We start from the raw sequence: 15,363 nt of genomic DNA, 5'->3' as shown, positions 1-15,363 counted from the left end.
TAACATTTTTTCCTTATTTTAAGCTAGTGATGAGACAGAATGGTGATATGTCCATTTGCTTCATTTGATATGCACATTTGTTCTATGGGAAAATGTGGTCTACTCCTAATTTCATTTTCGCTTCCTAAATAAGAAGACCCATTAAAAAGCAGACATCTGGTGTACAAAGCACTTAAAGCTGTAGCTCCCAAGGAGTGCTTTCTTCCCTCTTTAAATATGCATGGACTGTTGTTTTGGTAATCCACTTCACCCTGTCAAAATAGAATCAAATAGAATGTATGTGTGACCTCTTCCCCTTCTATCCTGGGAAAATGAGTTTCAAGATCATTGAGGTGTACAGTATTCTGAAGCCTTCACTTTCCGTTTTATTCACCCTGAAAGCTCTTACAGTTACAGAAGCTGAACATTTAGCTGAATCTACTTTAATAATAGCTATACTGTTTTAGTTATAAAGAATGACTCTATGAACTTTAGGTATTTGAACCATTAAGAATGAATACAAATTAAAAAAAACATAGGCTTTGAAAGGAGTCTAAGAATATCTATACCTTCATTAATTTTTTTTATAACAGATAGGGCTCAAGGTTTTTAATACAGTTACCTCAAAAATTCTACGTGCAAAATAGTTATATATAATGGATACTGAAACTAAATATGGTTAACTTATTTTTCTAGGAGAACAACTAAAACAGGCACACTAAACATTTTTCTTTTTCGACTGATGCACATTTAATGTCAGTTTGCTTCCTTGAAATTTAGGCCCACATTGCCCAAGGTTGAATCCTGTAGAATATTAATTTTCCATATCCACCCACTCTGTTCCATGAAAAAGGATTCCATGGTCCAATGGTACATACCTTGCTTTCTCCTATAGATTCATAATTGAAGTTTGGATATTATACTTTCTACCAATGCTTTTATTAAATGTATCTGTGCAGCCTTGGCTCACCCATTTGCCTGAGTATATTTAACACCTAAACGTTAAAGAAAAATCACATTTGAAAACTGTGACCTAGATTATGTTTATATGCAGATTATATCAGACAATAGTACAAAACATTATTAAGACAAGAGAAGTATCTCATTTTTTTCTTCCTTCTACTTTGGATTGTTTATTTTAATATAATTGTATCAGTCTGATTTGGTTAGCTTGGGATTTTATTTTGTTATTGTTCTATAAGTAGCTGCATTATCCATAACAGTTCATATATATCTTATTTGTGTGTGTCATCCTCAATGCTGTTCAAATATTTTAAGGGAGAGAAATGGATACTTTTGCTTTTAGAATCTATTTACAAGTTTTATGCTTCTGAATTTCAGTAAATGAGTCTGTGCCACTTCTACATTTTAAGATATTTTGTTGTAATGAGAGTACTTCTAACCAGTGGTCATAAAAGTAGTAGTCTATTAATTTTAAATCATGTTTTCTAACATTATCTATTAATGTGTTTTTGACAAATGTGATGCCTATGAGAAGCCAGCTTCTTCACTAGAGGAAAGTAAAAGGAGTTTTTGAACCTTGACCCAAATCTCTGAATTTATCTACCATGTTGTTCCAGTCGAAAGGCATTGAACATAGTTTTTCACAAGTCACAAATGTTTGAATATCAGAGCTGAAAGGCTGCCTAATTGAGTAAAATACAGTACTTATAGGATGCTTGGGGAAAAGATATCTGGTGAATTTAAAATTATGCCAATGATATTCTTTGCTTATCCATTTGCAACAAAATCCTTATCGGCCTTAGAAGACGCACATAATAAAATACAGAGAACAACATTTGCTTATTCTTTAAACTTATGGTCTTGTAATGCTTCAGTGCTATCACAATGGTTACTAATGATCATTGTATTAATTGTATATTTGAGTTAAATCTATATGAATCCCAGGGCTTATCGTAAAATTGTGTGTGCTTCTTTTTTTGTTTGTTTGATTTATTTGGAAGGGTTGTTTTTTGGTTTTGTTTTGTTTTGTTTTAGAACTAAACTCCTCAAATAACTTTATTTACTAGCTTTAGGTATCTTTCTCCTAAAACAACAGAAAGAGTCATGGTCAGGGGATCGGCAGAAGAATCTTGATAGTTTGAATTTCAGAGCTACACAGATCATAGATAAGATATACTTTATGTTATCAGACATTTATTTTTCCCTAGATAAGACCGCTGATAGTGGACTATAAGACTGATGAATAATATTCGATTACTCAAGTTTCCATCAAATATAGGAAAAGTTTTAAATTGTAGCTATAGGTTTAACGTAAATAGCCAAATTTATCATTATATGATTTTTTACTTTTATTATGAAAATTCTCAAACATAGAGTATTGGAAAAAAGTAGCATAATGATTAATACATAATCATGAGCTAGATTTAATCATAAGTAATATTTTCCCACAATTTTTATCTATCCCTCCTATTCTTTACTGTGAAGTACATTAAAGCATTCAGGTCACTGCTAGATACTTCATTATTCATGAAATATATACAGACTTCTTCTCACAAAATTAATAAAATTTATTGTAAGCACTTTATTTTTTAAATGGGAGATAAAACATAATTGGAATTACTATGCTCATGTTGTTTCATTGTACTGAAAGCAAAAATGGATTTTTTTAAGGATATTTCTTCCCATTTTGCTTCTATTAATAGATTCTAATTCAGTCAACTTTGCATAATATAGAGTGATGAAAAAGCCCCTTTTTATTCCTTCTGACAGCTTTCGGATTCCATTGCTCACAGAAAGCTCATTTTCAACAATATGCTGGAATTGTGTGAATTCTTGTTATTTTTTTCTTCCTGTTCTTCAAAGTACAATTTCTTGAATGTACTTTGTACTTGCAGCCATGCATTACCAGGCAACCTATTTTATAAATTCTATAATAAATTAAATAAGCGTCTCTGTAGGTCATTTTTGATTAACCTGATTTAAAATAAAATGATTTACTAAAGATACAGACAGGGGGAATACTGTGCGCTTCTAAATCAATTACATGCATATTCACTGTCAAACAATTGCATGCGATAGTGTATTAAATGCACTTAATAGTGTAAAAAAATGACTCACTGCAATTGAATTAACACTTAAAAGCTTATAATAATGTTTTAAAGCCATAAACATTTAAGTAAAATTCATTTTAATCTAGAAATAGAATTTCTATATATGACTTCATGCTATGGAGATTTTATCACAGGAAGATGTTCAAGATGTTTAATTTAGGACAGCATTTCTTGTAAGTTCAGATTTTAAGGAGGAGCATTTTAATTAGAATGGTATCATGGGACTCATTTAAGCGTACAATGTTACACATCAGTATTTTCCTTATAATCTGGAATATTACTGGAATGAAAATTTGGAGATGCAGTTTTACTTCTCCAGCATATGCAAGAAATAATACAACATGAATCCTTTTTTATTTTAGGAATGTTATACCCACAACACATTGAAGTGTGTTTTAAGTTAAACAACAAACAAGTTTTGACCAAGAAAATTAGAAAATTAAGGTTTTCTTAGAAAACAAACAAAATTACAGCAAGAAATTACTATGCTAGTGAAATAAGATGACCCTATATGGACTGTTGTATGTGAATATGTATGTCTTTATTTTTTTCAGTTTCACATATATTCTTTAGTGAACACGAGAATACAGTTTTAGCTTTCATTTGATGGCAGTTGTCTTCACTCTCCATTTCTTCACCACCTCCTCCTATTTTCTTCCCCTTTTTTCTGCTATTCCCCTGCTCTTCATCATGCCTGCATGGCTTAGAGTTGCTGGTAGATTCTGTTGCCCATGCTACGATGTGAACAGAAGGAGCAGTGTAAAGATGAGCTGAAGTAAATCTTGATCACCTGCTATTTTGACTTCTTATATCATCTCAATTGACAAAGTCAAGATTGCAGACTGTCCTTGACTTATGATGGGGTTATGTCCTGATAAACTCAAGGTCAGTTGGAAATATTATAAGTCAAAAAGGCATTGAATAGCCCTAACCTACCCAGCATCATAGCTTGTCTCTCACACATGCTCAGAACACTTCTATTAGCCTGCAGTTGGGCAAAATCACCTCACACAAAGCCTGCAATGAAGTGCTAAATATCTCATATAATTTACCAAACACTGTCCTTGAAAGTGAAAACCAGAATGGTTGTGTGGTACTGAGATACAGTAGCTCCTGAATATGCATTACTTTTGCACCATTGTGAAGTCAAAAAGTCATAAGTTGGTGACTGTACCCCGTTAAAAAATAGCGGTTGCTGACCAAGTTGATTTTTCTTTAACAGCTTCAATTGTGATGTCAAAGTAAATGTAACTGTTTTCAGCAAATTGTTGTCCTTGAATACAATAAAAAAGTTCCATCTTAAAAGCATTTTTTAGTGAAAAGAATTTTAGGCTTATAATTTTCTTGTAACAGTGGAAAATACAGTCCCTGAATTTCTTTTTTTTTTTTTTTTTTGTAGTGTACAAAGGTACCTTTTCTTCATAGTTGTTTTAACTACCTCAGAATGTAACTTAAAAGATAAAAGCAAGAAACATGGGCTAAAAATGATATTCCAGGTGGTCATAAACCACAGTTAAAACATATGTCTTTAAAATATTCACATAAGACTGAGACATATCATTATACAATTTTTCATTTTCCCTTTTACCTCCAATTCCAGTTAGAACAATTAAGAAAAATACCTTCAAATATATTATTTTTATGACATAAGTGAATTTGAACAAGATATTTCAAAAGGCAAATATAGAAAAAACTCTACTGCAAAACATTCTGACTCCTAAAATAGGATTGTGATAAAATAATTAAAATTAGATTTTTTAATGCAATTGAAGAAACACCCAGCACAGCCCATTTCTAAGGAAAGAACAAATTAAGGATAACATAAAACAAAGTTGACTTTTTGTAAAGTTGATCTTTCACTTTTAAAACGGTGCTCAATGATTCTGCCAGAGACAGTGTCTACACGTAAAAACTTGTTTGTAAGTGATGGTTTTGACTGACAGGTTGGATCAAGTTGAGGTGGGGAAATGGGGTGGACAAAGGAGAGGAAACATGTTATTCACGCAAGTCAATCTAATAACCTGATTGTTCTTTCAACTGCCTTACTATGTCATTGGCCGTCAAGTCAGTCAAAATAGTGAAACTAGTTTTCGCATGTATGCAGAGATTTATTTTATGTGTGCTACTACCTCACCCTCGTAAACACAGACACAACAAACATTTAAGTCCACATGTTGAAAATTATACATAAATGTTGCAGATGTTTATGGGTGCAGAGGTATGTAGAAGAGAAACCATGCTGAACTTAAAGCCAACGCTGTAATTTCCTAATATTTGACTTACTATTTGACAGAGACTGATATAATTGGTCAAGCATACACTAAGATGCTCCTTTACAGAAACATTCAGCAATATTTTCCTGTATTATGGTATCCAAACTGGTGATAGTTACAGGAATTTTATTTTAATTTTTGTTTACTTTTTTTGAGACAGAGTTTTGCTCTGTCACCCAGGCTGGAGTGCAGTGGCATGATCACAGCCTAATGCAGCCTTGAACTCCTGGGCTCAAGGGATCCTCCCACCTCAGCCTCTGGAGTAGCTGGGACTACAGGCAAACACCAACACACCCAGCTGATTTTTCTATTTATTACAGGAATGTTACAGAGAGTTTGCATTAAATAGCTCAGAAAACAAGATACTGTATTACATACACACACACCGTTTTTTTAAATTTCAAAAATTACTTTGCCCACTTTTTGATGGAGTTGTTTTTTTTTTCTTGTAAATTTGTTTCAGTTCCTTGTTGAACAACGAGAACGTATGGGCAGAGGAAGGGGAGCATTACACACCAGGGCCTATCTCAGGGTTGGGGCAAGGGGAGGGAGAGCATTGGGAGAAATTCCTGATGTAGATGACGGGTTGATGGGTGCAGAAAACAACCATGACACATGTGTACCTATGTAACAAACCTGCACGTTCTGCACATGTACCCTAGAACTTAAGTGTAATAATAAAAAAAATACTTGCAAGATTGAAAAGAAAATGTTAACAAAATCCAGAAACACTAAACCGAGTCAGTAAGAAGACCCAATTACGTCTGATCTCTTGAAGTTACTCTGTTGAAATGCTCAAGTCCAGATTAACCTCATCAATTTAAAAGGATTAGCTCAATTCATTTAAACTTATAAATAGTTGAACTACTCGTTTTTAGGTCTCATGCAATTTACCTATGTGACTCAACATCAAATCTGTCTGCTAAGTTCATTTGGCGTGTTTTGTCACTAAGATATCTGCCAAACCAATGAAATCAACCTCTTAGAAGCTTTCTTCACATTTAAGTACTGCTTTTAATTTCTAAGCCTTTGCCATGGTGTCTGTCATGTATTTCTCACAAATGACGGCTGCTGATATGGTGGCAGCTATTGGTTGTTGGTAGGGAGATGGGATTCAGTGTTATATAGCTATGTATGGTTTTGAGATTATTTTATGTACATTACCTAATTCTCTCCTCAGAAACATCCCAAGAGTATTATTACTACTCTTACTATACTCCCCGGAGTAGTATTAATACTACATTATTATAACAAGCCTACATAGCTCTTCTTAAAATACAAGAGCAACAACAATAATATAAACAGAAGTTATTCTACAAATGTAATATTAACCTAGATTTATTTGAAGGTGAAAGTGAATGCAATTGGGTGTGCCAAGGGCAATGTGGGAAAAACAATTTATTTTTGTTAGAATTGGACATATGTATTCACACCAAATGGAAGCATTTTTAGGGCATACAAATTTTATATTAGTTTACTTTTCTATTGGAATCATTCAAACAAATCTCAGAAGTTTTTATCTGAAAATTGTTTTTTGTTTCAAATTTCTTTAATGAAAATACTGTAAGATTGGCTTCTACATTAATACACAGAAACTAAAGTTACTAGAAAGCACAGGTTAGTTATTAAATTGAGAAAAACATTGAACACTTGATGGTAAGGAATTATGCAAACAAGATCCTGGTTTCCTAAAATCAGACTTTTTTAATGCAAAATTATTATTTTACTTTTTATGAAGATAATTAACTTACCCTTTAGTGTATCTAGATTTTGATTTTATGCATTATTTTTAGCATGTTTCTAAATAGGAAAATTTTTAATTTTCGTAGGTAGATTAATTTTTAGTTAATGAAAGAAAATAATTTGTGTGATTGAACATGTGCTTGGAAGGTTAGTAAAAAGAAAAATGTTGCTTTATTTAGAATTGGGATCTACTTTCTCACTAGTTAAGAATCCTTCTAGGCCCGGTGTGGTAGCTCACGCTTGTAATTCCAGCACTTTGGGAGGCCAAGGTGGGCGGATCATGTGAGTCCAGGAGTTCGAGACCAGCCTGACTCATGGTGAAACCTAGTTTCTACAAAAAAATATAAAAATTAACCAGTTGTGGTGGCGGCGCCTGTAACTCCAGTTCCTCTGGAGGCTGAGGCACAAGAATCTCTTGAACTCGGGAGGCAGAGGCTGCAGTGAGCTGAGATCGTGCCACTGCACTCCAGCCTGGGCCACAGTGAGTGAGCCTCCGTCCAAAAAAAAAAAAAAAAAGACACTAAGGTAAAAGAAAAGCCTCAAATTCTCTTAAAAAGTGGGGAAGGATACACACGTCGGACCCCCGATGAGGTCCCCTTATCCTTTTTTGGGTGCTTTAATTATAGGCCTTACTTCATTCTTTGAGTTTTTAAAACCTCACCTCCTACTTTACTAAGAAAATAGAGGCAACCATGCTGGAATCTTTTTTCACCTGTAAGTTCTTAATACATTATATTATTATTATTTTTTTTTAATCTCAGGACAGACTTGACTCTACCGTGTTTCCCACCTAAACCCCCAAATTGGTGTTTCTGTTTCTCATCCTGTCGGCCTTCTCTGGAGTGTTGTTTTGTCGTTTATGACTTTCCTAACTCTGTTTGTTTTCTCTCCACGAAGTCTTCGTCTCCACTCACAATGTTTGATCAGCAAAAAGTAGATTATTCCAGTCTTTTAACTTTTAAGAATCTAGTCTCTATCCTTGAGGCTCTCCTGAAATCACTCTCTCCAACATCTTTCATTGTTTTAGCCAGTCCTTGTTTTCTGTAGCTTTCAAATTATTGACTATCCTGTCATCTTTGGATATTTTTCTTTCTTTGGATTCAGTAATATTATACGCTGTAGGTTCTCTTCCTATCGTCACCTTTGCTGTATTGTTTCTTCTTGCCAAAATTCCATTTCTTTTCATCACTACTTATTACATACCTGCTATGAGTCGAGTACTGTTAGTGAAACTGGGGATACAAAAGTGACTAAGAAAATGTCCTGCTCTTATAGAGTTGCATGCTGGTGAAAGAGAAATGAAATCAATTAGGAACATAAATGATAGGATTTAAGTTGGTGGTGAAATTCTATAGGAAATGATTATAAATCAATGGAGTAAGTGGCCAGGGAGAGCTATTTAGCTGGCGTGGCCAGGAATTTCCTTTCTTGGTGAGTGGCATTTAAATGGAGACCCTTTTGGTCTCTCTTAGAGGCTGTTCTATAAAGTCCTGGGTAGAGAAACTGGTGGAAGAAACAGAACCAGTGGAAAGAGCGAGAGACAAGAATGGTGAATCTGATAAAAATGGATTCTTCGATCTGTAGGAGAATGATTTGAGAAAATGGGAAATGCAAAGGTGGAGACAATGAGTTAACTATTTCTAACAGCAGGCTCTGATATGCCTGAGATGTGAGACATTAAACAATGGGGATATTATGACACATGTGTATGCTCCATGGAATTACCCAGGATTGAGGGAGGCACTGCCTGTGCAGAAAGGCATGGTAACTGTTGGAGTAAACTCCAGTATTGTTGGTGCTCTTGGATTTTTACTGGTTGTTTTTGTCAATAATGTGATGGTGATGGTCTAATTTGTACTTTGGTAAGTTATATGTGTGTCTATGTCTTTCAGTATATTAAAATTAAAATATTTCTTCTTTGTCCTGGCCGTGATTTTTTTCTAACATCTAGCACAGTGCTCAAAAGTCTGCAGATTTTTGTTGCCTCATCATTTTCAAAATGTTTCTGAGTTTAAGCCTAAAATTATATATCATTTCATTTAATGTAAACAATAGCCTTTAAATTACCAATACCAGTTGCATCTGATGCATATTGAAGAGCTTTGAATTTAAGTTATCGTGTATGAGATTAGTGCTTACAATATAAGCAGGTGGAGTACATTTACTCTACTGATAATGGAAAAACTAAAGGGGAGAAATGTCTACAACAGAGTCGTATAATAGTTTTTAACCTAACTTCCTGGCCAATTTTCAGCTCTGCATAGCTAGTCTGATTGATTGTTGTCCCATCAACTCATATGTTTGAAAATTCAAAGTCAGTAATACCATCAACAATTCAGTAATATCAATACACTGAAGCCTGGTTGTATTATTTTGGTAATATGATTAAACTAGTGTAAAAGAAAGAATCCTTGTCCCCCCCACCACCACCTTTTTTTTTTTTTTTTTTTTTTTTTGTCTTTAGCAGTTCTGTGGTTTACAGGTAGCACATCTGAAGCTGTTATGCATTGGCAAAGCCAATGTGGATTACAAGAATCCACTATCAGGCCCTGGTGCCAGGAGACAAAAGCAACATCTGCTTCCTAGGCTTTCTGTGCGACAGAAGAGAAGCCCTGCCCATCACTCTATGTAAAATCACTGTAGTATCCAGTGCCTGGAATACTCTTATTAGTATCTAGAAGCTAGTGGGGATTTAACTGTATTTCACATTTTGGTATAATACTAGTAAAATGCTTTTATATCAGTATCCCATGTTAACTGTATATGCACTTCATTATTTTAATATTTGATAATCTGAAACCAAGTCTTATGTGTTTATGTAAATTTTTATATTTTACATTCATATACTGATGTTCATACCAAATTTAGAAAAGAAAATGTGAGCAATTAATTCTTATTAATTACCTTATTTGGTTATTAATTACCTTATCTGGTTTTCTCTCAAGAAAATAATACTGAAATGAATTGAAATTTATTTGCTTCTAATGTCTACATAAAAGACAAAATATCCACTAGTGAATCCACGCAGCATGCAAATATATATGTTAATATTTGCACAACTTAAAAATAGGCATCCTGTATCTGTGTTTCTGTTTTCTTAAAATAAAAACCTTGGGATTTATAAATGTTCCTGAAGAAATTCCTTGTATTTCCTAGCCAAATTAGTTCTGAGTTTGGCATTTGCTCTTTACAGCCCAACCAGGGAGTGGACCGTTAGTTTTCCTGGAGCTTTGGGAGTTTGGGTTTTTGCCTTTGGAAATTAAATATGTAATATTGCTTTGTCTGGGCTGGCTTAGGACAGGATCCTCCCTTCATTCCAGGGCAACGTCAAAATTCATAGAAGAGCAACAGCTCATATTGTCTATTGAAATCCAGTCTGATTCTCCCCTCCCATCTCCCACGCCTGCCCTTGGGATTGTGACATCATTACCAGCTCAAGCACCGCTAGGGTTGTTTTTCCTGTTAAAATGAAGTGAGATAAGGGTTCTAGGAGAGAGCAGTCAAATATTTGAGCACTAATCATGCCTGGATGTCTTTTATGACTTTTCAGGCGGTGGAATTCTTTTGGCTTCAAAAATTACACCACAGTCGTTTAATGTAAATGTGGACAGAAAAGAATACAATTAGGTGAATCACACAGACAATCTGCTTTTTTTACAGCAATCCTTGAAATGAAAGATGCATATATTAGAAGGTTATCTGGCCTATGAAAGGGACATTTATCCCCCAAGGAGAGAAGGAAACTACTTAAAAGAAATAAGGTTTTATTAATATTTTTCAATTAAATGTTGCACTTTCTTTATCCTTTTGTAATTTTCATGTTGACCTATGTAAGTGCTTTGTTCATGTAGCAGTCACTCTTTCTTGGCAAGTCATCAGATGGAGCAAGTTTATTGAAAAAGAAACAGAATTAAAAATTCAATGACAAAAATGCAAATACTGTCTGTTTAGAGCTTATCTTCTTAATGTTAGGGCTTTCAGGGTTATTGGCTGGGGACTTCTGGGATGTTTTTAATGCTCAAGTGGGTGATGCCAGTATCAAGGGAAGCAATGGCATTACTGTCATTCCAAGGGTTTTTGATGACTGCATCATGTGTAAGCATTGTGGAGAGAGAGATATATATATAATTTTAGCATACAAAAGTGACGCATTTTTGTGATTGAATCATTTAAATTAGAAAAGACAGAAGAGCACAGTCATACAAAATGAAAGGTGCTTTCTTTATATATTCTCCCAAAATATGATTAATGGAAAAACAATGACTTTTTAATTATATTTTGGTAAATTTTGTAATCTATGGTGATAAACGATATTCAATAACCGTTATTAAAATATACATTTTGGGAGAATATCATACATACAATTATGACTAATCATGAAAGAACAGCCTTCAATGCTATTGTTTTTAAATCTATAAAATTAAGAAATACTACCTGACCTGCAAGATTTCATCCAGCTCTAAAATCTTATGCATTCTATCATATGGGAGGAAAATATTTTAATGATGTCAACAGAACTTACCTAAACATAAAATATGAATGTGAACCTATCATACCTTTATACATTTCTTTTTAATGAATTACTCAAAATTGTGATGTTATATATCAGCAAAATAATAAATTCAACTATATATTAAAGAGTCTCAGAGATTTTAGAATACTTATTTAAAAATATTTCTACCATGCTTTCAGCCAAAAATGAAATGTAATTCAAAAGCATCCATTGGAAAAATTAAACTTCTTTCTGCCAGAATAATCTAGTATTAGCATTTCATGCCTTTTTAAAAATAGATTTTATTTTTTAAATCAGTTTGAAGTTTACAGTGAAATTGAGACGGTAGAGATATTTCCCATATACTCCTTTCCCTAGACATACATCGGCCCGTCACTATCAATATCCCACACTAACGTGGTACATTTGTTACAACTGATGGACTTACACTGACACATCATTTTCACCCAAAGTTCACAGTTGATGTTAGGGTGTTGACCAAAATAGTCAAACTCTGTGAAATATTTGAAGAGATTTATTCTGAGCCAAACTCTGTAAAATATTTGAAGAGATTTATTCTGAGCCAAATATGAGTGACCAATGACCTGGGGGACAACCCTCAGGAGACCCTGAGAACATGTGTCCAAGGTGGTCAGGGCACAGTCTAGTTTTATACATTTTAGGGAAACATGAGACATTAATCAAATACCTATAAGACATATATTGGCAGTTCTGTCTGGAGTGTCGGGGCAACTGAAACATTTTCTTTCTTTTTTTTTTTTTTTTTTTTTTTTATGGCCTGTCGAATATTTACTCCACTGACGTTATCTACAGAAGCACTCGGCCAGTTTGTACACAGTGATTCCTTATGCACACCGAAAGGGTTTCCATAAAAATGACACTGTATACAAACCTGTACACCCATCCACCAGAGCGATTCTCCAGCTCCCAGAGGGAGCTATCAACTTAAAGCAGGATTCCTGAGGTTTCATGTCTTTAGTTGCCTTATCATAATCCCAAATATGCATTTCAGGGTCCACAGCCAGATGAAGTCTCTCAGACGAGGGGGGCGGGTCGGCTCCTTTCAGCGATCATTTTATTTTATTACTTTGGTTTTTAATTTTAACCCTAGTGCACATATTCAAGGAAAGTGTCTTTAAACTTAAACATTTTCTAACTGGCAATTGGCTGAAAGAGTTAAGCTATTATCTGGAGACCTGGAATTAATTGAAAGAAATGCCTGGGTTACAATGATCAGATGATAAGAGTTGTAGAGACCAAAGTTTTATCATGCAGATAAACCCTCTAGGTAGCAGACTTCACAGAGAAGAGATTGTAAATGTTCCTCATCAGACTTAAGGTCCGTCCTGATGTTCATGCTGGTCAGCTTTTCCTGAAATCCAAAAGAAAGGAGGGAATGATGATGCGAGTCCAACTCTCCCTTCCCATCATGGCCTGAGCCAGTTTTTCAGGGTAACTTTGGAATGCCCTGGTCAAGAGAAGGGGTCCAACCAGAAGGTTGGGGGTCCTTAAAATTTTATTTTTGGTTTACATGGGTACATTCTTGCTTGGTAGGCATTCTATGGATTTGGACAAATGCATAATGATGGTTATTTACTCTTCTGGTATCATACAGAATAGTTCCACTGTCCTAAAACTTCTCTGTGTTCCATTTATTATCCATCCCTTCCTACTAACCCTTGCCCCCTGCAAACTACTCATCTTTTTCTACTGTCTCCATAGTTTTATCTTTTCCACAATGTCAGACAGTATGGAATCAGATAGTATGTAGCCTTTTCAGATTGACTTCTTCACTTTGTAATATGCATTTAAGCTTATTCCATATTTCATTGTGGCTTGATAACCATTTCTTTGAGACAAGGTATTGCTTTGTTGCCTAGATTGCCTAGGCTGCAGTGCAGTGGTGCAGTCACAGCTCACTGTAGCCTCAACCTCCTGGGCTCAAGCAATCCCCCAACTCCAGCTACTGGAGTAGCTGGGACTACAGGCACATGCCACCATGCCTGGTACTTTTTCAATTTTGTATAGAGTCACTGTCTCACCATGTTGGCCAGGCTGGTCTCAAATTCCTGGCCTCAAGCAATTCTCCTGCCTTAGACTCCCAGAGTGCTGAGCTTACAGGCGTGAGCCATCATGCCTGGCCACTTGACCTTTCTTTTTTTTTTTTTTTCATTTTTCTTTTTTAGTTTTGAGACAGCGTCTTGCTCTGTCTTCCAGGGTGGATGGCAGTGGTGTGATCACAGCTCACTGCACTCTCAACTTCCCAGGCTCAAGCAATCCTCCCATCTCAGTCCCCCAAGTAGTTGGGACCATACTGTACACCACCACACCTAGCCTTTTTTTTTTTTTTTTTTTAATTCTTTTCCTGTTTTAGTTTTGTTTTGTTTTTTGGTGGTGATCAGGTCTCACTATCTTGCCCAAGCTGATCTTGAACTCCCGGTCTCCAATGATCCTCCCATCTTGGCCTCCCAAAATGTTGAGATTACAGGCATGAACCACTGCACCTGTAATAGCTCCTTTTTAAGTGCTGAATAATATTACATTGGATGCAACACAAGTCCATGTAGTGTATCTATCTATTCACCTATTGACATGCTAGTTACTTCCTAATTTTGGCAACATTAGGAATAAAGCTGCCATAAACATATGTGTGCAGCTCCCGGTGGTAAATGCCAAACAGTGAAATTGCTACATTGTGTCATAGAAGTATGTTTAGTTTTGAAAGGAACTGCCAGACTGCCTTTCCAAGTGGCTGTACCATTTCCTCTTCTCCCCAACAATGAATGACAGTTCCTGTTGATCCACACCCTTGTCGGCATTTGGTGATGTCGTTGTTGTGTATTTTGCCCAGTCTAATAGATGTGCAGTGGTATCTCATTTCAGTTTGCGTTTACCTGATGACATATGATGTGAAACATCTTTTCATATGCTTACTTGCCATGTGCACATCTTCTTTGGTATGATGTCTGTGGAAGTCTCTGACACAATTTCTAATCAGATTTTTATTTGTATTGTTGAGATTCTAGGGTTCTTTATATACTTGCATAACAGTCCTTTATCAAGTATGGCTTTTACAAATATTTTCTCTCAGCCTGTGTTTGTCTATTCATTCTCTAGACAGCATCTTTCATGTGGCATATCGTTTTTATTTTAATGAAGTCCATTTTATCAATTATTTATGTCCTGGATTATGCCTTTAATGTCATATCTAAAAAGTCATTGACAAATCCAAATTCATCTTGATTTTTCTCTTATGCCATTTTCTAGAAGTTTTATAGTTTCATGTTTTACATTTAGGTCTGTAATTCATTTTGAGGTAACTTTTCTGAAGGATATCTGATGTTAGCATTCCATGCCTTTTTGATACAATTTGCCCCTGAAAATAAAGTCTACATCATTATTATTATTTTCCATGTTGCCAATTTGATTGAGAACTCTTATGGTTTAAAATTTTCTCAATAGTTTTCTATTAAAATAGATTTGAATGACAAAATATTTCTATGCAGAATATTTACATTTCTAAATATTTGTTTTAATATAACTTCAACTATATTTTAAATCTAATTTTCTTTTTTAGAAACAGATTTCATTTAGTAGGCTAAAGCTACTTTCCTAATACTATGGCAATATTTAAATTTTTTATAAATATAATTTGTATGAGTTTGGGCCTTTTTAGGCAAACAGACCACCTTGGTCCTCAGCACATACTTTCCCCCGGTGTATATTCAGTATCCGCTGCGTACATGGTATCGCAGTGACCTTCCTCCCGGTGTATATTCAG

The 15,363-nt window shown here is 34.8% G+C and overlaps 1 protein-coding gene across 5 annotated transcripts in view; it reads left to right on the top strand.

Moving 5' to 3' along the window:
* The window catches only part of ROBO2 (roundabout guidance receptor 2), a 1,747,433-nt gene that overhangs the window by 1,313,645 nt on the left and 418,425 nt on the right, over positions 1–15,363 (top strand). The gene's annotated exons all lie outside the window — the stretch shown is intronic.

Source organism: Piliocolobus tephrosceles, chromosome 2 (genome assembly GCF_002776525.5).
Source record: "Piliocolobus tephrosceles isolate RC106 chromosome 2, ASM277652v3, whole genome shotgun sequence".
NCBI classification, from domain to species: Eukaryota; Metazoa; Chordata; class Mammalia; order Primates; family Cercopithecidae; genus Piliocolobus; species Piliocolobus tephrosceles.
The sequence above is the reverse complement of the archived record's forward strand: the minus strand, read 5'-3'. Positions and strand labels throughout refer to the sequence as shown.